This window comes from Nuphar pumila, chromosome 13, assembly GCF_984573655.1.
Source record: "Nuphar pumila chromosome 13, dmNupPumi1.hap1.1, whole genome shotgun sequence".
Lineage (NCBI taxonomy): Eukaryota > Viridiplantae > Streptophyta > Magnoliopsida > Nymphaeales > Nymphaeaceae > Nuphar > Nuphar pumila.
In genome coordinates, this window is record NC_143261.1 from 45,768,945 (window position 1) to 45,794,600 (window position 25,656).

Genomic DNA, 25,656 nt, shown 5'->3' on the forward strand with positions numbered 1-25,656 from the left:
TCTAAGATCATTGACCATTCATTCATTGCATCTTTCAAAACTGACTTTATGAAAAAGCATTGTTTTGCTAAAAAGAAGTTAAAATGGGCATTTTTTCACTTTTAAATTCAAATTTTCAAACATAACTTCTGTATTTCATAAATTAAAAATAAATTTTATCAAGTTTGAATGCCTTAACTTCATTTCAAACAAACTTTGGAGTTTATTTGCCTTTATCTCAATCATTTTCAACATATTTTCATGAAAATCTCAATTTCAAGGTTAAATTCACTTTGAATTCAAGCTTTAAAATATATTTATATATTTTAAAACCCCGATTTCGAAAATTCTAAACTCCAAACCACCATTTTCAAATGCTTTTATGAAATCATGCATCATATATGTTTATTTTATTTAATTTTCTTTATCTCTGAGGCATAAAAGGCCAATTTTGGATATATTCTTCAATTTTTCAATAATTAAAGAAAAATCCATAAAAGCCTACACTTATTTCTAACAAGTTTGCTCATTTTGCAGGATTTTCTGTTTTGTCATTTCTTTTTAATTGTTGTATCAATTCAATGGTTGTAATAAATCAATTAATGAGAAGTTTACTTTATGCTTAGCTTAGAATGATAGAGCATGTAGTTTAACTTTCCATTTTCATAATCAATATGTTACATTTCTATTTTTATTTTCAATAACACTATGGTGAAACACGAATGGCACAAGCATCATTCTAATAAAAGGTGATTAAATCCTAAGTTGACGATTTGCATTTATGGCCATAGTCAAAATGTGAACAAAACTTAGGGTTTTCATCTTTTATGGAATAACATTAGATCCACACTGGATCTCTTTAAAAAATCATTATGTTTTCTAAATATTTTCTTCCTTTACCAGAGTTTAATTTAAAATTAATTCAAAACATATATCAATGGCCATAGTAAGGATATATTGAGAGTCAATTTTCTTTTAAACTCTATAAAGGCACCAAATGTATTTTATTCTTCAAATGAATTTAAATACGATTATTATATAATACATTTTATGGCCATAGTCAGAAATGTATTATATCTTCAATCTTATTTCAATTCACTTAAAGAATGAAATATGCTTTTCAAAACCCAATTTCAAATTCCTTTCAATGCATTCATCATTTAAGATAGAATTGCATCTTTATCTTTTAAATTATTCAAGTTATTTTTGAATTTCTAAGTGAATTTTAAAATAATTTTTCAAAAATAGTTTTCATTTTAAAGTTATCCTTTTCTAATTTCATTTCCAATTTCACGCAATTTCAATTCCTTATTTTCAAATTAATTCTCTCCATTTAATTACATTTTCAATTTCAAACTTCACTTCTTCAATTCTTCAATTTTAAGTTTAAAGTTCAATCTTTTGACTTCTAAATTCAATTCTAACTTCTGATTTTCAAATTCAACTTTAAATTTTCAATTCAATTTCAGAATCCGATTTCCAGATCTTCGATTTCAATGCTCTTAAGTTCATTTCAAATTCTTGAATTTCAAAATCGTCATCTGATTTGTGACATCCTTCAGTAAATCGCTATTGCGATTTACCGTATCTTTTCATAAATCATTGAGCAATTTACAATGACTTTTAGCAAATCATCATGCAATTTACGGTGTTGTGATTTATCGCGTCTTTCAGAAAATCACTATTGTGATTTACAGTATTCTTCAATAAATTTTAAATCAATTTCTGAACTTTCGGGCCATTTTCTAAAGGATGTTTTCAAAATTCATTCCCAAAATCACTTGGGAAATCTCAAATTTTTTTAAGCATTTCTAAAAATATGCATTCTTTTCAAGTTCAAAATCATAGCACAAGCCTGATTCAATGTGCATCTAGGACTTAGAGTAATTACTTAGATAAGTTTGGGCAAAGCAAAGGCATGAACTTGATCCTTGGTTCGATTACCCCTGGTAAAGGCGACAGAAACGGTTGAACCTCGTACCGACGAGCGAATCCTGTCTCTTCATTTTCCCGCAAAATTTCAAAACAGAGGCGAGTAAATTTTAAAAATCTTTTTCCAAATGTCAAGTTAGACCTTGCAAGGAATTTTCTCTTTTTCCCTTAAAAAGGCAGAAGAGGAAAATTTTTACAATGATCACAACCACTCACCCCTTGGTCTACCTCCCTAGTTAAGGGCTTAGGTTGCTTGGGAAGAGCCATAATAAAGAGACCTTGAGCCTTCTCGAGCCTTGCACAAAAAACAAGTGTGCAAGCATTGTTTTTGTCAAAAGCTAATAACTCCACCAACAGTTCAATTGACTTTGGACTGGTCAACATGAATTCAAATGAGGTCCAAGATGGACCACACTAAAGTGGCGCCACCTAGGACCCCTCTCATGAAGACGAATCAAGATCTGGATCCAAAGGCTTCTGTCTCTGGAGGCTCTGCATCATTCCCCTCTGGGTCGAAAGGCTTCGTCCTCGGAGCCTGTATCTGTTCAAGCGTCCCTCCATAATCCCTACAAAAGTTTAAAATATAATCAGCGTAGACACTGTTCAAGGCAAATAGAAGTGAAGTAAACATGGCAAGAGATTCAATATTGGAATGACAATAATATTTGATGCAATGCAATGCAATATGCTCTATAAAATGTAATTCAGACAAATACAAAGCAGAATAATGAAATTGAATCTCAAAAGCATCTACGACATTATATTTAATGACCTTACCTTGCATCAACGCTCTACAGATAATACCAAAATTTGGGTCAAAAACAGATATCAATTGACTATATAGCATGTGATTCAAAATTACAAATTTTGCGCTATTGGTTTGAAAATCACATGATGAGTCACAAGCAACATAAAGTAACAACATACCAATTGTACTATCAGGATTTATCAAAGAGAAAAAATCAACATTATCCATTAAACCCTGGTGGTCATAAACAAGAATTGGGGGTTTTATGCCAACTAGACCTATTGTGTCATGACTAAAATGAGACTCTAAATTCAACTTCGCAGAAGGAGTTTCAACATCTAAGCGCTCATTGACACATATGTCTTGTTGATTCTTATCAATAAAATTCACTTTTTTGACCATTGACTTGACAATGAATATACTAATGAGACTTGTCAGAAGAATGTCGACAATCATGTCAGACGCAACGCGGGGGTAAACTGTAACATCCATTGATTCACCACGAGAGTTTTCAAAAATGTTGGGTTCACTGATAAGGATGTCCATGAACTCATCAAGGCTTGGATTGAGCTTTTCAATTTCGACATCAGCCTCACAAATGGAATTATGAATGACAAGTGTGAAGTCATCGGTGACATCTTGACCCGCAAATGCTTTGATGTCTTCATCAGCATCACCATAGAGTGGATTATCAAGGATGAAGTTATCCTCGAACCCGCTTAGACAACTTTCAGTATTCTCCATGAATAAAGGATTGTCAGAAATGATGTGAGACAACTCTTCATGATCTTCTATGTCAGAAAGTGAAGAAAGGTCGGACAATTCATCAGACTCTCTAACAAGGATGGGTCTTTCACTCAACTTTTCAAAGACTAAATCAGAAATGAACGCACTCATTGAAACTTTCTCAAATACAGGTGAGGGTTCAATCATGGATTCCTCATTAACTTCAATAATAGGATCACTACCGACTTCGAGAAAAGGATCCGCTAGGGAATCCTTTGCGACAACATGAGATATCAATAAATCTTGAGGTTCATGCCCGACGATGAACACACTGGGTCCCTTGATTTGAGATGCAGCGATCTTAAGGGACTCATGAGGTGAAATGGGGGTAACATCATGAGATGGAGGAACCATAACATGAATGGTGGTTTGGACCACAGATGATGAAGTGGAAGACAAAGGAGGCAAATCTTTTGAAGGAAGCAACTTGATTTTTCTACCCTCAAAAGTGAAGGAATAGACATTAGACTTACCATGATGTATGACATTTCGGTCATAATGCCAAGGTCTTCCGAGAATAAGATGGCTCGCATTCATAGGGAGCACATCGCACCAGACTTGATCGAAGTAGGTATTTCCAATAGAAAACTTGACCAAGCATTGTCGGTCGACACGAACATTGATGCTCTTTTGGAGCCAAGACATCTGATACGGATGAGGATGAGTCTTATAACTCAAACCTAACTTGGTCATGGCTTCAATCGAAATCATGTTCTCACAACAACCAGAATCTATGATGAATTTGCATACTTTCCCATTGATGGTACAAGCAGACTCAAATATGTGAGTTCTTAGCCATCAATCATTTGTTTCTTGTCTCGGGGCTAAACAAACTTGCCTAGAAATGAGTGCTTCGCCTCTATCAGGCAACAACACATCATCTTCCACAAACTCTTCTTTAATATCTCCCTCAAAATCTTCAGGTTCTTTATCATAAACAGGATTGGACTCTGGATTGAATATTGAATCATCCTCAATTGGTGATCCTTCGATGAAGAGGGCCTTGCCACGACACTCTGTGGACTTATGACCGGGTTTCCCACAAGTATAGCACTTGATGAAATTATTGGAACTAGAAGTTCGAGCTTGGGTTCCTACCTCAGCATTCTGACTCGTGACCCTAGATGGGTTATTCGCATTGGGGTGTCGGTAGGGTGGATCAACTTTTCTACTTGAGACTACTGGGGCCCGCATTGGGGGTCTAGTAGTCTGACTAGATTTCGCCAAGGTCTTTCGTTGAGTAGACCTTTCCCATTGACGCACTTTTTGATGAGCCTCGGACACAGTCCAACACTCAACGAAGTTAAGCATATCTTGTAATTGAAATCTCAGACCTCTAATATATTTCGATACTAACTGTTCTTCGCTTTCACGAATGTCATTCCGAGCAATGAGATCATGAAAATCTTTGGTGTATTGGTCCACCAAACGGGTTCCTTGTTTCAGACTTTGATATTTCTGATAAAGTTCTCGGTGATAGTTCAATGGTAAGAATTGAGCACGGAGTTTCTGCTCCATGTGCTCCCAACACTCAATCGGGGCACGAGCCTGATGTCTGTGTGTTTGCTTGAGTTGTCGCCACTAGGCTGCAGCTCGACCCTTTAATTTGAGGGATATCAATCCCACACGACGATCTTCAGGTACCTCCTTAAATTCAAGGATTTCACGAACTTCGCTAATCCAATCTAGAAATTCTTTGGGAGTTCCAGTTTCTTTAAATTCTGAAATATCAAAACGTAAGCCCGAATCCCAATGGGATCTCTGCAGCTGTAGGTTATCTCTTCTCTCTGGACTTCGTCAATGTGACTCAAACTAATCATCAGAATCATATAATTGAGTTTCATGATTTCCTTGAGAACTGTGTAAACTCCTCTCATCACGCCGATCGTTAAATCTAACAATTCCGGCCATCAGACGAGTTAAATCTTCAACTTGGTGATTAGCCTCAGCGAGTTGTCTTTGCAAATCACGCACCTCATATCGGTGGTCACGATCATCGTTTCTCCTATTAAAATTATTTTGACCTCGACCGCCCATTCGACCAGCCATGGTGAATGGTACCTAAAAAAATTTATTTTTTTGGACTCATACCAAAATGATGCAATGCTACAGTGGACTCGGTACACACCGATCCACGATCCAAGATCCAAACAGATCCAAACACACGCGGAAGCTGAAATGATGCAGAGTCCGAATAGAACTCTGCAAAACTGATTTTAGGGATCTTTGCACTCTGTTTCGACAGAGGAGATCCAAAAAAAAGTTGTGCGTGATTCACACAGCTTTTCAAAGAATCCAAAAATACCAGATTCGGAGCAGGAACGACCGATCCACGGACTCGACACCGGGACTGCTAAACAAGTCCAACACAGATTATCGAAATTCAGGGGGTAGACTATTTGAAGGGAATTTTGACCCTTCAAACGTTGAAGTTTGGACAAACTCAAAACTGACAAAATGAAGGTCAGATCCAGACCTTTTCAGAACACTAAAGATCATAATTTTTGGAATTTTCTATAATCTTATACGAATTTTTGAATTTTGGAATGATATGTGTTATTGTTTCAGAAAATAAAATTCAAAGATTCGACAGTAGCAGCAAAGATCAATATTTTTGAAGCAACTAAGCAATGATTCAATCAAAACCAAAAACATGAAAGTTGTAGGTCTAGAGTATGACTTTCCACAAAATTAAAAAAATTGAAATTTAATTCATGAAATCTCTAGATAATCAGAAAATACCAAACACTATTAATTTGGTTCTGAACCAAACTGGTGACAGTGGATGACTATCAGTTCGAGACTTTGACAGACAGATTCAGGGGTTCAAATAAACGAATCTCAGAAACCTTTAAACTATAAAGTTATAGAAAATTGTTTTATCTTTCCAGAAATCTAAAGAACATGAAAATCCGTTCAGTATTGAGTCTGATATGAATGTTTTATCAGAGACTTCTATGTTATCTCGTAACAACGTTTTGATCTTTTTGGTAGGGACCGAGTTCATTCACACACAACAATAATCTGAAAGAACTTAAGACCAAAGAAGACAAATTTTAACATAAAACTCCTCTAAGCATGTATTTGCAACTCTCTAATGATTCAATACAACTTAGCAATGATAAATCATGAACAATCACTAGCAGATGTGAATCAAAGTAGTAAAGGACAAGAACGAAGAACCAATGTTGATATCCGGGCTGAAATCGTTAATGGTCGCCATTGGAAAGCAACCGATGCCACAAGAGAACCACAAACAATAGAGATGGATGAACAACCACCACGAACAGACTCAGAATAGCTACCACAAATAGAACATCTTCACAAGAGCATCTTCCACGCAAAAATGAAGTTCGATTTTTCTTTCACACCAAGATAGCTTTCTTTCTAGCACCAACCACACCAAAACTTGATTTTTCCTCACTCTAGCACCAGCCACACCACCAATTCTGAAAATAAAGAAGACCCCTCACCCCTTGGTCTACCTCCCTAGTTAAGGGCTTAGGTTGCTTGGAAAGAGCCACAATAAAGAGACCTTGGGCCTTCCCAAGCCTTGCACAAAAAATGAGTGTGCAAGCATTGTTTTTGTCAAATGCTAATAACTCCACCAGCAGTCCAATTGACTTTGGACTGATCAACATGAATTCAAATGAGGTCCAAGATAGACCACACTAAAGTGGCACCACCTAGGACCCCTCTCATGAAGACGGATCAAGATCCGGATCCAAATAGGTTGCGGATTGGATCCTGCACCAACACCAAGAGAGAAGCGAATCTGCGAAAAAATAAAAACTACCCTTGAACCCCATACACCCTATAGTACCACAAAAAGATTCTACAGTGTACCAGAACTATCCGGATCCGTAGAATCCGGCTTCTAAAAGAAATAAAAAAAATTACATAAATTAACTATTGCTAAAACAAAGTCCAAAATACGATTCCTCAATAGAATCGAGACAATAAAAGGAGCACGATGAACATCGGCTAACTGAGAGATCCACAAGGACCAGAGACGTCCTGCAAGCGTGTGGATCGCCTTGGGTAGCGATGTTCGAAATGAGTTCGGATATTTAGATTTGGATCCAAATCCGCTTCTGTCTCTGGATGCTCTGCATCACTTAGACTGGCATAAGTATGGATTTCATTGAGAAGCTCTCTGTTTCTAAAAAGAAATAGGTCATTGTTGTGGTAGTGGATAGACTCACAAAGTTTGCTCACTTCATCGCCTTGCCTAGCACATATTCGGTTCAATTGGTGGCAAGATCATTTTTGCAAAATGTGTCAAAACTATATTGAATGCCAAAGACAATTGTATGTGATAGGGATCCAACCTTTCTTAGTAAATTTTGGAAAGAATACTTCACACTAATAGGGACTAAGATGTATTATAGCATGGTAAGTCATCCACAAACCGATGGGCAAACCGAGGTGGTCAATAAAGCTCTTAAGACATACTTAAGATGCTTTACAAGTGAGAAACAAGATGAATGTGTTGAGTTTCTACCTTGGGCCGAGTGGTATTATAGTACTTCCTTTAATTCTTCTAGGAGAATGACACCTTATGAGGCTTTGTATGGTCATATGCCACGTCAACCACTATTTTATGATGATGGATCGACAAAATCTCTCATAATTGAGAAGCAACTAAGCGAAAGAGATGACATATTAAGAATTTTAAAGAACATAGAGCACGCTCAAACTCAAATGAGACAAATCTACAACAAGCAAAGAAAGGATAGAGAATTTCAAGTTGAGGATTGGTTTTGGTTGAAGTGACTTACATATGGACAATTCTCTTTAAGTAAAGCTCCCATAACGATTCTTGAGGAGATTTCATTCATCATCTCCCTTCCATTCTCTCAAACAAGCAAATCGCAATCTACGCCAGAAGCCGAAAACATCAGCCAACTGATTGATCCTCAAACCATATCTGACACATCTAAGAGCATAGTTTGAGCTATTAATCGTCGATCTCTCAATTGTAACTGAGTGCATTCCCTTATTATTCCATTTCGATTCAGACTTTCAAAATTTCAGGCTCTGCACATACTATTGCAGGATTGAGCAATAGGAATTGTGGCTAAAATTGGAATGCTCTAGGCAAAGCGCAGATCGGATTGCTTTCCAGATATGCAAGGCTTGATTATCTTGCATAAACATCCAGTGTCTATGAGCAATCGCTCAACACACTGAAATAGGGCCTTCAGCTAAGTGCATAAGCAATTTACATTTCTTAAGTAAATTTAGATAAATGATTCACTACCGCAGACTATGTGATTTGATCTCAGGTATTACATGTATTGTAAGCACTGACTGCAATGGATGTCACAATTGAATGTGAGGCAAACTATGCATCATAGTGACTGAATGAGTGTCGGCTTCAAGTATTCTGCACTAAGCCTACTCGCACGCGCCTAGCGTACTCACTATAACGAGTATCATTGCATGTCATTCCATTTGTGCACCTGCGTGCCTATGTGTGTCGTGATCCCTTGCACGCCTGCATGCGCCATTGCCTTTGTGCGCCTGTGAGCGCCATTGCACCTGCGTGCATCGCGATTCTTTGAGCACTTGCATGAGCTACTTGCACTTGTGCATCTAAGTGCGCCACATTGCTAGACAAAAAAATTGTAACAATACAATGGTGTAGCCTCAGCGGTACGATCCATCCGAGCGCAGTGCAACACACGGGTCATCGGGTCTTTTCAAATCCAGATCCAACTCAAATGGGTCTAGGTCTATCTCAAATGGGGATAAGACCAATCTGAAAGTGTCCTCTCCTCCTAAAAAAAGTGCAGGAGGGGGGAGGTTAGAATGAGATAGAATCAGAATAAGCCAAATGGCAGGATGATAGAACTATTTGGTCCTCCCAAGCAGGGATGACCAAATAGGGTGTCACCCCATAGGTGGGACGATGGAACAATTTGGTTGTCCCAAGCAAGGATGGCCAAACAAGGAGTCGTCCCACATGTGGGACAGCCAGACCAGGCACCATCTCAAGATCAGACGGTTGTAGGGGTGGTCGTCCCTAGCAGTGGACAGGTGGGGGTGGGGGGTGTATGGTGAAATGACTAGGCTTGACTAGGCAGGACAACTAGGACATGAAAAATGTGGAATGATCAGACTAGGAGGTTGTCTCAAGGTGGGACGACTAGTCATAAGTTCATACCGAAGTGGATGTGTACAAGGCGAGCTGGATCGAGCCATCGAAAGCTAAGACAGGGTGTCCATCCCTATGTGGGATGACTAGGCATAGGACAAAAAAAGAAGGTCAGGATGGGGGCAACATGGGAGGTCAGGGTGGACAATACAACTCCAGAGGAGGAGGACACCTTAGTCATCCCAGGGATAGGACGACAACCTAGGTGTGTCATCCCAAGAGGTGCCATCCCAGACAAACCTCAGCCTAAAGGGAGACAAAAGAGGTAGAGACGACCCTACTTGTGTCATCCCCAAGCACAGGACAACACAAACAGAGTTGTCCAATATCTAGACAACACTAAAGTTGTGTCATCCTAGCCCATACTCTGGGATAGAAGAGACAGAATGGGGTGGAATGGCACTATCTATGTTATCCCATCCCTGGACAGGAACATAAACAGGGTGAGACAACATAACATGTGACATCCCATCCTTGGACAGGGTCATCTAAAACATGAAACGACAAAGCTGGTTATGTCATCCCGGCCACGAGAGATAGGGGTGACAACCTATTTTGTTGTCCAGGATAAGGAGAGAGGGGAGTATGGATGACAACAACCTGTGTCATCCCATGGTAAGAACCAATGGACTTTCTATGATTTTGGGCATTCTACAAATTTGGGTGTCTACATATGTCTTTTTTATTAATCCAAAATCATTGGATGTATGTTCTTGGTGTTTTTAATGAAAAATATAAAGTTTTGATGTATTTTATTAAAAACTGTAATTTATTCTGATCAGCCTTAAAAAAATTTGGTTCTCTAAAATGGTGAACCCATAAATCCTAAAAAAAAAAAGGATATTTAAGAAATATGTAAGCAATCACAAAAAAAAATTGGACTCAGGTGAGTCATTTGTTGGGAGATACGACCTCTGCAAGTCGACACTGATTTTTTGTCTTCACAAAAAATCTTTGTAGGCTACATATTTTTATAAAAATCATACCTCTCAAATTATTCTAGATTTGTGACTTAAATTTTTATGTATGTTGGTTTGTATATTAAAGAACACACAATAAAAATCTTGTAGGCTCTTTTTTATGGTTTGAAAATTAAAAATCACAGAAGTTTGGTCAAGAACTAACAGAAATAACCTATATCACAGAATTGTTAATTAATTGTGAAAAACAAATTTAAGACTGAGTTTTTGGGGACTTATGTTAGACATATCAAATCACTCATAGTAAAAATCCCAAAAATTATTTTGTTTTGTGTAATGCGACAATCAATCTTTGACATGTGTCACAGACCACCAATCTTCGCAATCCAGACCTTATCATCCATAAGACCAGACGACAAGCAAAGTATGTTGTTTGATTGGTATATGAGACAACAATGCTTGATTGTCATCCCAGATTGAAATGACAATACATTTTTTTATCCCATGTTGAGACAACAAAATATCATCGTTGTCTAGCTTTTCATTGTCTAAAAGCTCTGCCACTTGTCGCTTTTATCTCCATTTACCTGCCTAAACATTGGCTTGACATCGTTCGGCGAGACTCAAATAGTCTCGACTACCCAATTGTCTTAAACAGGCCCGACCTCGTTCGATGATACCCAAACAGTCTAGGCAACCCACTTGTCCCTAAACTGACCCAACCTCGTTTAACGATACTCAAACAATATTGACAACCTAATTGTTCAAAACACTGGCCCAACCTCATTTGGTGAGACCTAGACGGTCTCAACAACCTATTACCAACAATGGCTTGACCTCGTTCGATGAGACCCAAATGGTCTCAACAACCTAGTTACCTCTTTTGGCGAGACCTAAATGGTCTGAACAACCCAGTTGTCCTTACACTAGTCCAACCTTGTTTGACGAGAACCAAACAGTCTCAGCAATCTAGTCGTTCTTAAAACTGGCCTGACCTTATTTGTCGAGACCCAAAATGTTCTCGACAATCCAGTTTTCTTGAACTGGACCAACCTCGCTCGGCAAGATCACAACGGTCTTGGCAACCCAGTTGCCTAAAAAAACTGGTTGATCCCATTTGAGGGTGCTTATTTCTTTGTCATGAATCAAATCAAATTTGATTAATGACAAAGAGGGATATTTCTAGACACCCATTTTTTTACAAGGCCCGAATGCTAAACCCGCTTGAAAAATGGGCTCTTGGTTTCTATCATAAAGACCTCAAAGGGAGAAACATAAAAAATCTGGAAAGACCCCACTTTTTGTTGGGACAACAATCTAGTTTGTCGTTCTGCCTTGATACGGCAAGCCTGATTGTTGTCTTGGTTAGGGATGATGAACAAGATTGTCGTCCTACTCTGGGATGACACACTTGTTTATCGTCTTGTCCTATTTATCATTTTGCTCTAGGGCAATGTACATGTTCATCATCATGCCCTGGGATGACATACCTTTTTTGTTGTCCTGCTCTGAGATAATGTACCTGTTCGCCATCCTGCCATGGGATGGCATACTTTTTTTGTCGTCCTGCCATGGGATGACATACCTATTCATCGTCTTGTCATGGAATGACATACCTGTTTGCTATCCTGCTTTGGGACAACGTAGTTGTTCACCATCCTGCCCTAGAACAACATACTTGTTTGTTGTTCTACCCTATGACAACGTACATGTTCACCATTCTGCCTTGGGATGACATACCGGTCTGTCGTTCTGCCCTGTGACAACATGCCTGTCTATTGTCTAGCCATGGGACAACATCCAGGTTTTGTCATCCTGCCTGAAGCAACATTCATATTTGCCATCCCACTTTCGAACGATAATCACCATTGCCATCCATCCTGTCAAAAATAGGAATAAGCTTGAAAAGAGGTGTCCTAGTCAAACTCAACCTCTTTCTGCAAGTTTCCAAGCATGACTATTCATGGAAGAGCTTTATCCCCCATTTGGGATAAGCACTGAACCATTTGGATTGGATTTTAATCTAGAAAAGACTTGATCTGTATCCCATATGTGATTCCTATAAATAGGAGTTGAACCCTAGAGCTTGGAGGATATGAAAATTCCCTATCTAAGTTTTTGCCCTAGAGCGAACGAGTTTGAACCTTACCCTTACTTTTCCCCTCTTTTTCAAATTGTCGTGCCCTATGCGAAGGTGCTGCTGACGAAGAAAACCTAGCCATAGCAGAAAGGATAAACATACCCCAAAGTTCAAAAAAGGTAATTTTCATATCGATTTGTTTGTTTATTCATCTATTTTAATTTCTATATTTAATTTGTCTCGTGAGTGCTTATGCATGTTTAATTTCTATTGCATATCTTGTTTCACGAGGAATCATAATTTTGCTTCACGCTTCTCCTCCTGAAAAAACTGCCCCTGCTTTACCTTCTCATGGAGATGGACAGTTGAGGCTTGAAACAAGCATCTCACATCTTTTAAACGAATTTGAAAAGAGTTTTGTGAAATCCAGGTGAGTCCTAATTCCTTTACCAGAATTTTTTTGTTAATAGGATGACAAACCTTAGAGACGACAAACAGGAGGTGTAAACAACAAAATTTTTTGGGATGGTAAAGAATGCAGATGACAAAGATTGGATGATAAACCTGCGAATGGCAAACATTTTTTGTCGTAGAGACCAAAATCGCCTAAATCCTGAAAATTATATATGATGGGGGTGTTGGGTTCATTAGAATCCAAAACCTCCCTGCAATGTACTTCTAAACTACGAAGTATAAAAAAATATAGGGTTCCACCATGATCACCAAAAACTGTTAACAAAAATTTTGTGACAAAAGATAATATAGATTTCACAAAACCCTTTTCCAAAATCATTAAAGATGTGGGATGCCCGTTTCAAGCCTCGATAGTCCTTCTCCTTGAGAAGGTGAGGCAGAAGCATGTCTGATCTTCCTGGCTAGAAATCCATTATTGGGAGAAGTCTAAACCCTCAAGAAATAAAATATGCAATTCAAATCAAGCGAATGTGTAAGCACTTATATATTTAAATAAAAAAAGAATAAATAATCAAGTGGTTTTGAAAATTAGCTTTTTTCATACTCTGAGTTTGCTTGTCTTGAGATCCAAATGACAAGCTTTTCTTGGCCAATCCCCTCGGGGTGTATATGACGATTGAAAAATGACCTCTCTTTGGTCCAATAGGTCCTCCATGTAGATATGGTAGTTTAGGGACAGAGACGAGAGATGGGCAGAGTGATGGTAAGGTTGAGGGTTTGTTCTCTCTAAGTCCAGCACTTGGGCATGAAATTTTCAGATGATCAAACTTTAGGGGTCAACCCCTATTTATAAGAATTAAGGATGAGATTCAAATCAAGGGATTTATGGATTCAGATTAACCCAAATAGATATGTGCTTTTCTCAAAGGGGGGATAAAGCTCATCCATAGAGAGTTTTATACAAAAAACACACATAGGGAGTTAGGGTAAGATAAGGATACTTCTCTTGAGGCATATCCCTACATTTGGGGTATCAAACCACAAAGTGGTTTTGTTGTCCCAAGTTCGGATGACAAAACGGTTTGTCGTCTCGAGATAGGATGACCAAATGATTTGTCGTCCCAAGACCTGACATCAAAACGGTTTGTCATCCTAAAACCTGACAGCAAAATGGTTTTACCATCCCAAGATAGGACTGGATGACAAAGTGGTTTATTGTCCAAGACCGAATGATAAAATGGTTTTGCCATTCAAAGATTTGTCAAGTTTTGGGGAAAATTTTTTGTTTTAACTACTATTCTAAGATTATGCCTAACTTTTGCGGGTTTTCCTAAACTAGGGTAGAAAATGACTATTTTTTAAACTTTTGCCTTAAAACCTAAGAAAATGTTTTCCAAAATATTAGCATTTGGGCATCGTCAAAAATTGGGTGTCAATACCAACCTAAGGCCAGCCAATTGCAATCAATGATTTTTTTTTTTTCGGAGTGAGGGGTAGGGGCCAAGGGGCGTTCCTTGGCCTAGCCAAAAACAAAAAACTTACCCTTTCTAACATGAAAATGAACTTCTTTGATAGTCTCTAGTTAAAAATATTGTACTTTCTTTAGCTTTTGGCTAGGGCCCAGCTCTTTTGGAGCTTGGGCCATCGAGCTTTGAGCATGATCTAGCCCATTTAATAATGGGCTGGGTTTAGGCCCGGCTCTTAACGGGCTCAGGTTTGTAAAGAAACCCATGACCCAGCCCATTGGCCCAATGTTAGAGGGTCGCTCAACCTAAATCCATTTGCAAGTTATTTTTTAATTAAGTTAATAAATTAATTCTTATAAGATATAAGCACAATGAATTAAATAAAAAATTATAAAATCCAAATCACAAGATCATAACACCAACAACTTAACTTTCTAGTTTCTATACAATTAATGCACCTAATTAGTTAAATAGTTACTCAAAAGTTAACTAATTACCATGCACCCACGAAAGTATCTTTAGTTTTTATATTGTGAAGGTAATTAATTAGGTGGATCAAGCTCATCGGGTCTGCCTCGTAGCTCGTAGGCTGACCTGGGCCTGGACCATGTATATTGGTGGGCTGGGTATCGAACCAGTAACTAATGAGACCTAAAACCCTGACCCAAACCCAACCTATATTGGGCCGGATCAGCTTGGCCTGTCGAGCTGCTGGACCGGTTGCCTAAGCCCAGAGTCGGACCTGTAAAGCGGCCAATGAGGCATGGCCCCTGGGCCCAAAAAAAATTTAGGGGCCCATCTTTAAGGCCCGAGCTCCCCCATAAAATTTTTAGGGGCACATTTTATTGTTATTTTGATTCTTTAAAAAAAAAATCCGAGGCGCTGCCCCAAACTCCTACTGTTAATAGGGGGGCCATTTTTCCCCTCCGCCTCAGGCCCCATAAAACACAGGTACGGCTCTGAGTACGCCTACATGTGACTAGTGTTCTGAGGATTAATGTGAATTGGGCCAAAATTGATTTGATAAGATCATAAGAGACGATTCATCCCTTCAACTGTTTTTTTTATATTTTAATAATTGTTTAATTTTTAGTGACCTTTTTATATTTCTATACAAGTAGCAATGAGGGGCATTAGGAAGCCAAAAATTAGTTGCATTATAACATTCTAAAAATGACAAAGGGAAGTATTTTGGGTGGAATGCCATTTATTAAATTGTTTACCTTTTTTATAAGACATAGCCACATCATGCAATATATTGCAAAATGGCAAGCTGACTATTATGGATTTTATTGTCATTTACCAAACTAATTATGGTTTGAATGTAATTTAAGTAGAAAGAAAAATTAAGAAAGCTTCTTGCATGGGATTCTATTAGGACGAGAGAGAGAGATGTTACTGCACGCCACCTTATGTTTGGGACGCTGCAAGTTCAAATCCCAATTATAGGTTGTATAACTGGTGATGGTCTGCCTAACCCCAGCTTGCCTATCTGAAAAAAAAAAGACTAAAAAACTACTTAAATGGGGATCTAGGGAAGAGAGAGAGAGAGAGAGAGAGAGAGAGAGAGAGAGAGAGAGAGAGAGAGAGAATTTTAGATTTGATTAGGAGTATAACGGTCTGGTCTGCTCTGGTTTGGTTTGGGTCCGGGTGAAGTCAGGTCTTATCAGGCCTATTTTTTAATCGAATTTTAAAATTAGACCCAAACCCAGCCTATTTGATTCAAGACTGAGTATGGCCAAACTTGAAGACCCGTATGAGTTAATAGGCTTGGATGCATGCAAATTGGGTTGGGTCAAAGCGGTTTGGGTTTTAAGTAGACCAGTTCTTTAATTGGGTTTAACAATTAGACCCAAACTCGACCGAATTTGGCTCAGGTGTGGGTATGGTGAAACTCATATGGATTAATGGGTTCAAGAAAAATAATGTGTTGGTTCTAAATGTTTAATTTGATATATATTCGGGTTGGGTCTAAATAGTACTAAGATTATTGGCTTGTATAGTTTAATTGATTCAGGGATTAGGTTGATCTAAATGGGTTCATTTTAATGCAAGTAAGTTCTATACTAGTTCTTGGCTTCCTCCTCCTCATGATTGGATTAAGTTGAATATGTATAGGTTGGCTACACACTTCGTGATTTGCAAGGGCGGTTCAGTCAGACCTGCATTTGAAACATGTTATTTGGGCATGTTAAGCACATGGGTCGTTGATCAGTCAGATCTACATCAAATTAACAAGCTTTTGCTAGAGACATCTAGTTAGGACGTGGTTAGCTTGATCAATAATCACATAGAAGGTCGAGGTCTTACAGGATCAGTCTCCCAAGAGTTTTTGTTAGGGATGTCATTGGGTCAGGTTTGACCCGGACCAGACCCATACCAAACCCTATAGAGTCAGCGTAAGACCCGATTAGAATCCAGGTCGGACCCGAAAGGTCCGATTAATACATGGAACCGGGTATGGTTTGTGAAATTTTATACCAAGACTCAGGCCCGACCAAGTTCCAATTAAGATCTGTAATTTTCAATGTAAAAATGATAAAAAAATATTATTTTACTGGGTATGGTTTCTCTTATGGTGCGTCTGATTAGACCCGGGTCCGGACCCAATACTTGGTTTCACCTGGGCCCGAACCACACACCCCTAGTTATTGTCATTGTTATTCGGATTCCATCAGGTTTGTTTCCAAGTCATATAATTGCATGACCGAATCCGTTGCCCCATTGGCTGTTACAAATCATGAACCCGGATTGAGTTCCACTTATGTAAATACTATCTACATATTTCAAATAAACTGGTAGAGGTCGGCTTAACCCCAGCTTTCTCTTTCAAAAAAAAAAAAGTTCTATAAGTTTTTTTAAAAAAAAATTTATGTTAGAAAAGTTGTTATCATAAAGGGAGACCTATTGGATTGGATTGATGATAATTATGCTGAAATTTCTCCTAATCAGGTTATGATCGGTTTGGATGTCAGGTCCAAGACAGGTTTGAGTTTGAGTATACATTTTATATAACCGTTTGGGTCAAGTATCGGACATAAAACGCTTGTGGGTACGTATTGGTTTGCATTCATGTATAAATTACATACAACCATTAGTGTCCCGGGCCGATCATTCAGAATAGAACATGTCTAGTGCGGAGCTCTATTGAGTGGAAAATGCATCGAGCGTAGGAATGCACAGTATACATTTGCTTGATCGATGACGTGCGGTGGTAGCACGACATGCGATAGGCATCGGTATCGTCGTTAGTGCATCGTTGTGTGATGGTATAGACGTAGAGCGTTGTTCGGTAAGCAGCGCCAGCAGATCAAAGGATGTTGCCTTAGGAGATTTGGTTAAGGACCTCTCAACTTGCAAAAACATCTCACGCGTAGTGGTTGGATGCACAGAGGTACGTGTGGGTTAGAGCTAATTCCTCCAGGGATCGGAGCTAGGCGAGTAAATGCCTAGGCACCCACAAATGAGTTTGGGTGGTGCTTTTTGCTATGATGTTCAATCATCAATTGGTCTTCGGACTGGGGGGGCGCAAAGTCTTGTTCTTTCGATGGTGAGGTTTTGCTATATCGTGCGCATGGAGCTGCAATACGCTTTATGGCACGCAAGGCTAAGGCAAAGTTTGTGCCTCTTTTGAAAGTGATAACTGGTATGAGATGACTATGCATTAAGCGGCATAAACTACATGGGATGCGCATTTGGAAAGGTGCTTGATCAGCTTCCGCTAAGCAGCTTCACAAGGAGTAGTGTGCAGAGCCAATGAAAATGATTCAGCACATGGAAAGGTATTAGTACGTGGCCTTTGAACGTTAGGCTGGCCAACTTGACGCGTCGCAGGTTTGTGAAATATTTTATGCCCATGACAGAGCGATAGAAAGACTTGCGGTTGTAAGACCCGTAATTTTTCAGTATAATTTCTGAATAAAATTTATGAGGCAATTACCGGTAAAAATAACATTTCTTCTCAGAATGCGAAACGAATCAATTCCTGCGAGCCAGTTATACTTAAGATATTCGTCACTTTGCGAATATATGCTCAAACACTCTGGGAGTCATAACTTCCTACCTGGACGAAATCAAGAGATTTTCTCGAGCCAACTTTCTTAGTTACGTAAATACGAAGGGAATGACGTACTCAGAATTTTGCAGAAAAAAATCACCGAAAACCCAAAATTTTTGCGGGACCCACGAAAATGTTGGTGGGACCCACAAAAATATTTCTCAGAAAATGTTGGTGGGACCCACAAAAATATTTCATGAAATTTCCATGTAGGCCCCACACCAAAAGAACCTCTTGTCTTTATTTTAAAACAAGGGGTAGTTTAGTAAATAGGATAAGCCTTATCCTTTAAGAGGATAAGGTTTATCCTTTAGAAAGGCAAGGAAGACTTGCCTTCCTTGGCCTATAAATAGAGGAGCCCCCCTCCTTGAAAAATTGCCAACTTCTCTCTCTCCTCTTCTCTCTCCTAAACCTCCCCTACCTAGCCTAGCCCACCTGAGCCTGCCTGACCTGGTCTGAGCCTACCTGACCTGGTCCTAGCTCACCTGACTTGGTCTGAACCCACTTGACCTAGTCTAAACCCAGTTGACTTGACTTGAACCTGGTTTGGTTTAAAGTCAAAGTCAAAGTCCTTCTTGGTCCAGATTCCAGTTTGGATTTCTGAACCCAGACTTAGCCTACTTGGGCTGAGTTTGAACCTGCTGAACCCAGTTGACTTGGATCGAACCCAGTTTGGTTCAAACCACTTAGGTTGAGCAGCTTGAACAACTCTACCTCTTTCTTAACTAAGTCGACTTCATCTGACTTAGTCTGACCTCTCGAAGGAAGGTTCGAAGCAGAAGATGCAGTTCAGAGCCGTTCTTTGCAAATCAACAAGTAAGTTCGCTTCGTTGATCCATGTCTCTCAAGTATTTGTTTGTTTATATATAGCGTATACTCTCTCAAGTAGTATTTGATCCTAGTTCTTGGTTGAGCCATTTGGGACACTTCGGTGTTCAACCGCTTGCCTCGCAACTATCGTCGGATATATATGTTGAATATGCAGTATATGCATTCTTAAAAATGGTATCTTACCCTAGTTCTTAGTTGAGCCCTTCAGGACACTTCGGTGTTCACTCGTTCGCCTCGTAACTCTCATTTGATACAAATTTAGGTGTATATCGACTGAATACTGGCGACGAATCTTATATCGCACAAGCTTTATAATTTACCATTCGTTGTCGCGTCGTATGATGCCAAGGCTCTTGCTTTCTATAATTTCCGATTAGTGCACTTCCGATTATGCATTTACTTATACCGTCGTATTGAAAGACACCAAGGCTCCTGCTTTCTGCAAATATATATGTAGAATATTTCGTTCAGTTACACACCCTGAACAATATGTATATGTGTTTCCTTTACGCCGCCGTTATATAAAGCACAGGCTCCTGCTTATACTACATATATGGTGCGTAAATGAGCGTTCAAATGGAGATCAACTCCAAATCGCCAATGTGATTCTCTTACCGCTCCTCGTTCAAGATTTTGCTTGACGAATGAAGCCTCTATTGAAAAGGCTTCGCTTTTTGGCAAAATGCTCTTTACGTAAAGACTAAGTGAATTATGTATGGCCTCGCTATGGCCCAGGGTTCCCGTAACCTTGATGGATGCAAGGTACGCACAACGGTGTGCATCCATTTCCTGAGTTAAAGCGTTGTAATTTCCACCAAAGAGGGGAGATGCTGCTGAAATGGATAAAAGGAACGCACGCTTTCTCCGTCAAAGAGAGAAAGTGCTGCTGAAATTTCTGCACAAGCTATGAATAGCTCAGAAAGAACGTAGCAGGATACTCTGTCATATAGCAGAGTGCTACCCAGTTCATAAAATGCTTTCTACAACATAGAAAGGGTCGTCGCGCCACTGTCGATGGAGTAGGGGAGGTGTTGACGAAACGGTTGGTAGAAGAGCTGCCGAAACCAGTTGAACGGCATAATGATGTCCGTTGTTGGAACGATGCCAGAATGACTCGTCTCCCCAAATACCTGTAAGGGCACCTTGCTCGTAAGGGCCGCTGAGCCAGAGTAGAGGTTTCGCTTTGACTAGGTTTGGACTTGTTGCGTAAAAATACACCGAGCAGCCGGTATATTTAGATCGAGTCATATGCATACTCATTGAGAAGGGTTACACAACTAGACTCGTAAGGGCCGTAGAGCCAGAGTGCGTTGTCCACCTCAAAGAAGTGAGATGCTCGTGATGGACGTAGTGCCGAGAGCAGAGTCAAGCATGCGTATGAATAAAATGAAAAGACCCCACGGTTGATGATCGTGTTAGGGGCATACTGAACGGGGTCGGGTACATACTCCTCAACGGCTGCCCTATAGGCATGCATTAAGTAGCTTGTCAGACTCGCAGACCCCTTAAGAATTTCTCACCGAGAAAGACGGTGATGGCGCAGCCTTGAGTGACATATATTACACCTGAACCTGATAGAGTTCATTGATGGCCTCCATCACTCAGAGGTATGGAGGTCGTGGTTATCCTTAAATATCTAAGGATTGAACCCAACTACTGCAGTGGCAGGATGCATCCGAATATCTAGTAAGGATTTCTTTTGGTATGATGTACCGTCCTACTAGGGGGATGGAGCCAACAGGCCTCTGAGGTATCTAAAAATACATAGAATAATCAACCCCCAGATCGTCGCTTTGGTACTCAGATATACCTCCTTTAAGCCCAGAGGGAGGGGTTAATTATCGAAACAAAGCATTAGCTTAGGTTCAGCGATACTTGAATGTATGAGTGAATAAACGTTATTGAGTCAGTCCTGCATAACCTTTATAAAGGTGTCATGATCGGTATACGACTGGACCGACTAGGCAAAGACCCATGTTGTATATGCACGACTAAGTGAAGCTCGAGGAGTTGTCCTTAAATGCGTGGGATATGGATTTGTCAAGTATGAAGACTTGAGCGGATGTTCAACTCATAGCCATAAGGAGGCTCTTGCGATATACGCTAAGTCATGGAGACTTGAGCGTCGTCATTGCGAACTGCGACCCTGAGTGGTCACGCTTTTACTTGAGTTGAATGGATATGTGTTTGCTTGTTTACTAGACCATCAGTGATTCTGACCCTATTTTATGGGGATTTCAGGTGTTGGACCTATGTGGCGATATGCGAAGCAAGGCGGCATCAAGTTTCAGGGTTTCTCTAGACAGAGTTGTACTGCTTCCTTTTATTGAACCTATATTGTTTTTCCAAGCAGTGATGTTGTAATAAACATGTGGTTTTCGATAAAATGGAATACGTTGGTGGTCAATGAGTTGCTTCGCCACATACCTGTAAGGTGCTCTGGGTTTTCTAAAACTGATGACTCGTTATCGTCTGATTCCGCTGCTAAAATCTTTTCTAAGTTCCGCTGCAAAGAAAAAAAAAAGAAATTCATGAAAATTTTAACTTAGCTTTGTTTTGGAAATGTGCGGCGTTACAGAATTGGTATCAGAGCATGTATCTGAGAAACCTGGTTCAAGATCCGTCATGTTTGCGGTATCGCACTGTAAGTATAAATTTCTCACTTTTATTCTAATTTGGGTGCATCTTTGTATAGATGGCAACTCATGATTCTCGTGGTTATTGCTATCGGTGCAAATTCATGCACGATGAGTGGATATGCCCATATGAGGTCCAAGACTGCCAGTTTTGTGGTGAGGATGGGCATTCCGCCAACGAATACCAGAGAAGGTATACCGCCGATATGGGTCGGCGGGAATCAAAAGGTCTTAAGGATGAGACCTCGCGCGTCAGTGGACCGCATCACTCAAGTGTTGGGAGCAACAATACCCCAACGACTTCTGATGGATCACCAAGGCTGAGAGACTTCGATTTGAACTTCTCTGCGGAAGTCAATCGCTCGCCAAGCTACCACCCGGCTTCACATACGCCAAGCCTGAGTGATCCGAATGAAAGAGGGGATTCCTTTTATTCGCCGATCATAATTTCAGACTCCCTGAGTCTTGATACTGCCGACTGGGAGAGTGGACCGGCATCTCTCATCTATCCCTAGGATTCGCTTGAGAGTGCAAAAGTGCCGCCCAAGCCGACTCTTGTCGTGCATAAACCAAGGCAATGTGGTCACAAATGGACTTTTATGAGTTCATCTTCATCAAGGAAATCCAGATCTTAAGAGACTGGTGATGTTTTGGAGTCAATAGACTCATGTATATAGTTTCTCGTCGCCTAAGTCTGCCAGTGCGGCATGATGCTTGTGTTTAAGGCGATGCTTGTGTAGATGAATGTATATAAGTAAATAAAGTTTTTACTTCCGTATATACATCAAAAAAGTAAAAATAAGTGCTTGTGTGTGAATAGATAAATGGCTTCTACGATGAGGAGAACCATGCCGAGCGAGGAGTCTCATACGCAAGGATTTCTGCTGAAGACGCTCAATAACCTGGTTACAATCATCCGTGAAACAAGGCCAGAACCAGTTACACCTCGCAACGAGAACCTGGGAGGAATAACCTATGAGAAGTTCCTCAAACTTGACCTGCCAGTTTTCGTCGGTAGAGCTGATCCAGAGCTTGCAGAGAGTTGGATCGAAGAAACCGAACGTGCCTTCCTGGTACTGGGAGTACAAGAAGAGAAAAAGACCAACTTTGTCACATACAGGCTGAAAGACAATGCACGAAAGTGGTGGGATACCACTAAGATTATCCAGTTCTCACATGTCGAAGTCATCCCTTGGACTGACTTTCGGAGAACTTTCATGGATAACTACTTCCCGTTGCATTCCAGAAACAAAAAGAAAATGAAGTTTCTGGAACTGAAGCAGGGTGGTATGCGCCTTATCGACTATACGACTAAATTTCAAAACCTTGAAAGGTATTGCTCTCGGTTATTTGAGACCGACCAAGAAAGGGCTGACAAGTACATCAATGGGCTACGAGAAGGGCTACGGTCACGGGTTATAACCAGCATGCCCCAAACTTTCCAAACAGTTGTGGCAGCCGCTTTAAAAATACAAGTTGATTGGGAGCGGTCGAAAGCGATCATAACAAAGAGGCCCGTAGTTGATGGTGGAAACCGCAAGAGGACGTTCCCAAGTGATCAAGGTTCACGACAACCCTTTCAAAGAAGGAAGTTCCAAGGTGGGAACGCAACTTAACAAGTCGTAAGGTCAAGGCAGAACGTGGCTCCCAACAATCAACACTTCAACTCAAACTGCCCAAAGTGCCATGTGAACCACTATGGAAAGCCATGTCCGCGTGACACGGGTGGTTGCTTTTACTGTGGCAAAGTAGGCCACATTGCAAGACAGTGTAGAAAGAAGCTTGCAGATGAGCAAAAGAGGAATGTCGGATCTGCCGAACCCTCTCAACCAGTACCACAACGATCACAATTTCAACGACCTCCACCTAGAGTAGAACAAAGGCCTGTTGCAGGTCGTGTATACGTTGTAACGACTGAACAAGTAAAAAATGGTGACCTGATTGAAGGCACTGTACCTGTTAATGGACACGCAGCTTACGTCTTGTTTGATTGTGGTGCTACTCATACCTTTATCTCCGATGATTTCACTGAACAACTCCACGCTTCGGTGCAACCGGTTGATAAAATGATCGAAGTGTATAACCCGTTGGGTTCATGCACCAAATGTATCCAGTGTGTGAAGAACCTGGATATAGAGATAGTTAGGCAACACTTGCCTATTGATGTCATCCTAATCGATATGGTACAGTACGATGTCATTCTAGGAATGAATTGGTCGGCTCAGAACAATGTCAGGATTTTGTGCCGCGAGGGCAGTGTGACTCTATCTTGACCGAGATTGCCTAAGGTGGAATACTGGTTATCCAAACCTGTCCCACAGAAACGACTCATATCAGCACTTAAGGTGCAGAAATACCTTAGGAAGGGTTGTGTGGCCTTCGTGTTGAGTCTCTCGGTGGAAAATTCCAACGACCAACCCCTTGAGAGTTTGGAAGTGGTGCGGGAGTTTCCCGATGTGTTTCCTAAGGAATTGCCAGGACTTCCGTCACTTTGTGAGGTTGAATTTGGAATTCAATCCTTACCTGGAATAACGCTGATATCAAAGGCCCCCTATCGAATGGCACCAGCTGAACTCAGTGAGTTGAAATGTCAGTTGGAAGAATTGATGGAACAAGGGTTCATCCATCTGAGTGTATCACCGTGGGGAGCCCCAGTACTGTTTGTAAAGAAGAAGGATGGATCACTTCGGTTATGCATCGATTACCGGATGCTTAACCAGGCAATGATCAAGAACAAATACTCGTTGCCTCGGATTGAGGACTTATTCGATCAACTCAGAACAGGGAGAGTGTTCTCCAAGATCGACCTCTGGGTATCATCAGCTCAGAGTTAAAGAAGAGGATATACCTAAAACTGCCTTCAGAATGAGATATGGTCATTATGAGTTCGTAGTGATGCCTTTTGGACTCACTAATGCGCCTGCTGCCTTCATGGATCTGATGAATCGGATATTTAGACCATATTTGGATAGCTTTGTCATCGTCTTCATTGATGACATTCTCGTATATTCAGAGAATGAGGAACAACACAGGGAGCACTTAAGAATTGTCTTGCAAACCCTCCAGAATAACCAACTTTATGCCAAGTTTTCAAAATGTGAATTTTGGCTAGACAAAGTGATGTTCCTCGGCCACGTAATATCAAAAGATGGGATCGCAGTTGATCCTGCGAAGGTGGAAGCTGTGATAGACTGGAAGCAGCCAGAGAATATCACTGAGGTCCGTAGCTTCCTGGGACTTGTCGGATACTACCGGAAGTTCATACAAGACTTCTCCTGAATCACCGTACCCATGACGAAACTGTTAAAAAAGGGAGTCAAGTTCGAATGGAACGACCAGTGTAAGGAGTGCTTCGAAGTTCTCAAATAGAGGCTTACTACTGCCCCTGTCCTTACTCTACCTTCTAGTCAAGGAGGATTCGTAGCCTACACGGATGCCTCAGGAACGGGTCTGGGTTGCGTGTTGATGCAGCACGACAAAGTGATCGCCTATGCTTCGCGACAGTTAAGAATACATGAGAAAAACTATCCAACCCACGACCTAGAGCTTGCCGTAGTGGTGTTTGCGCTTAACATCTGGCGACACTACTTGTATGGAGAGAAATTTGAGGTCATGTTAGACCATAAAAGCCTAAAATACCTCTTTTC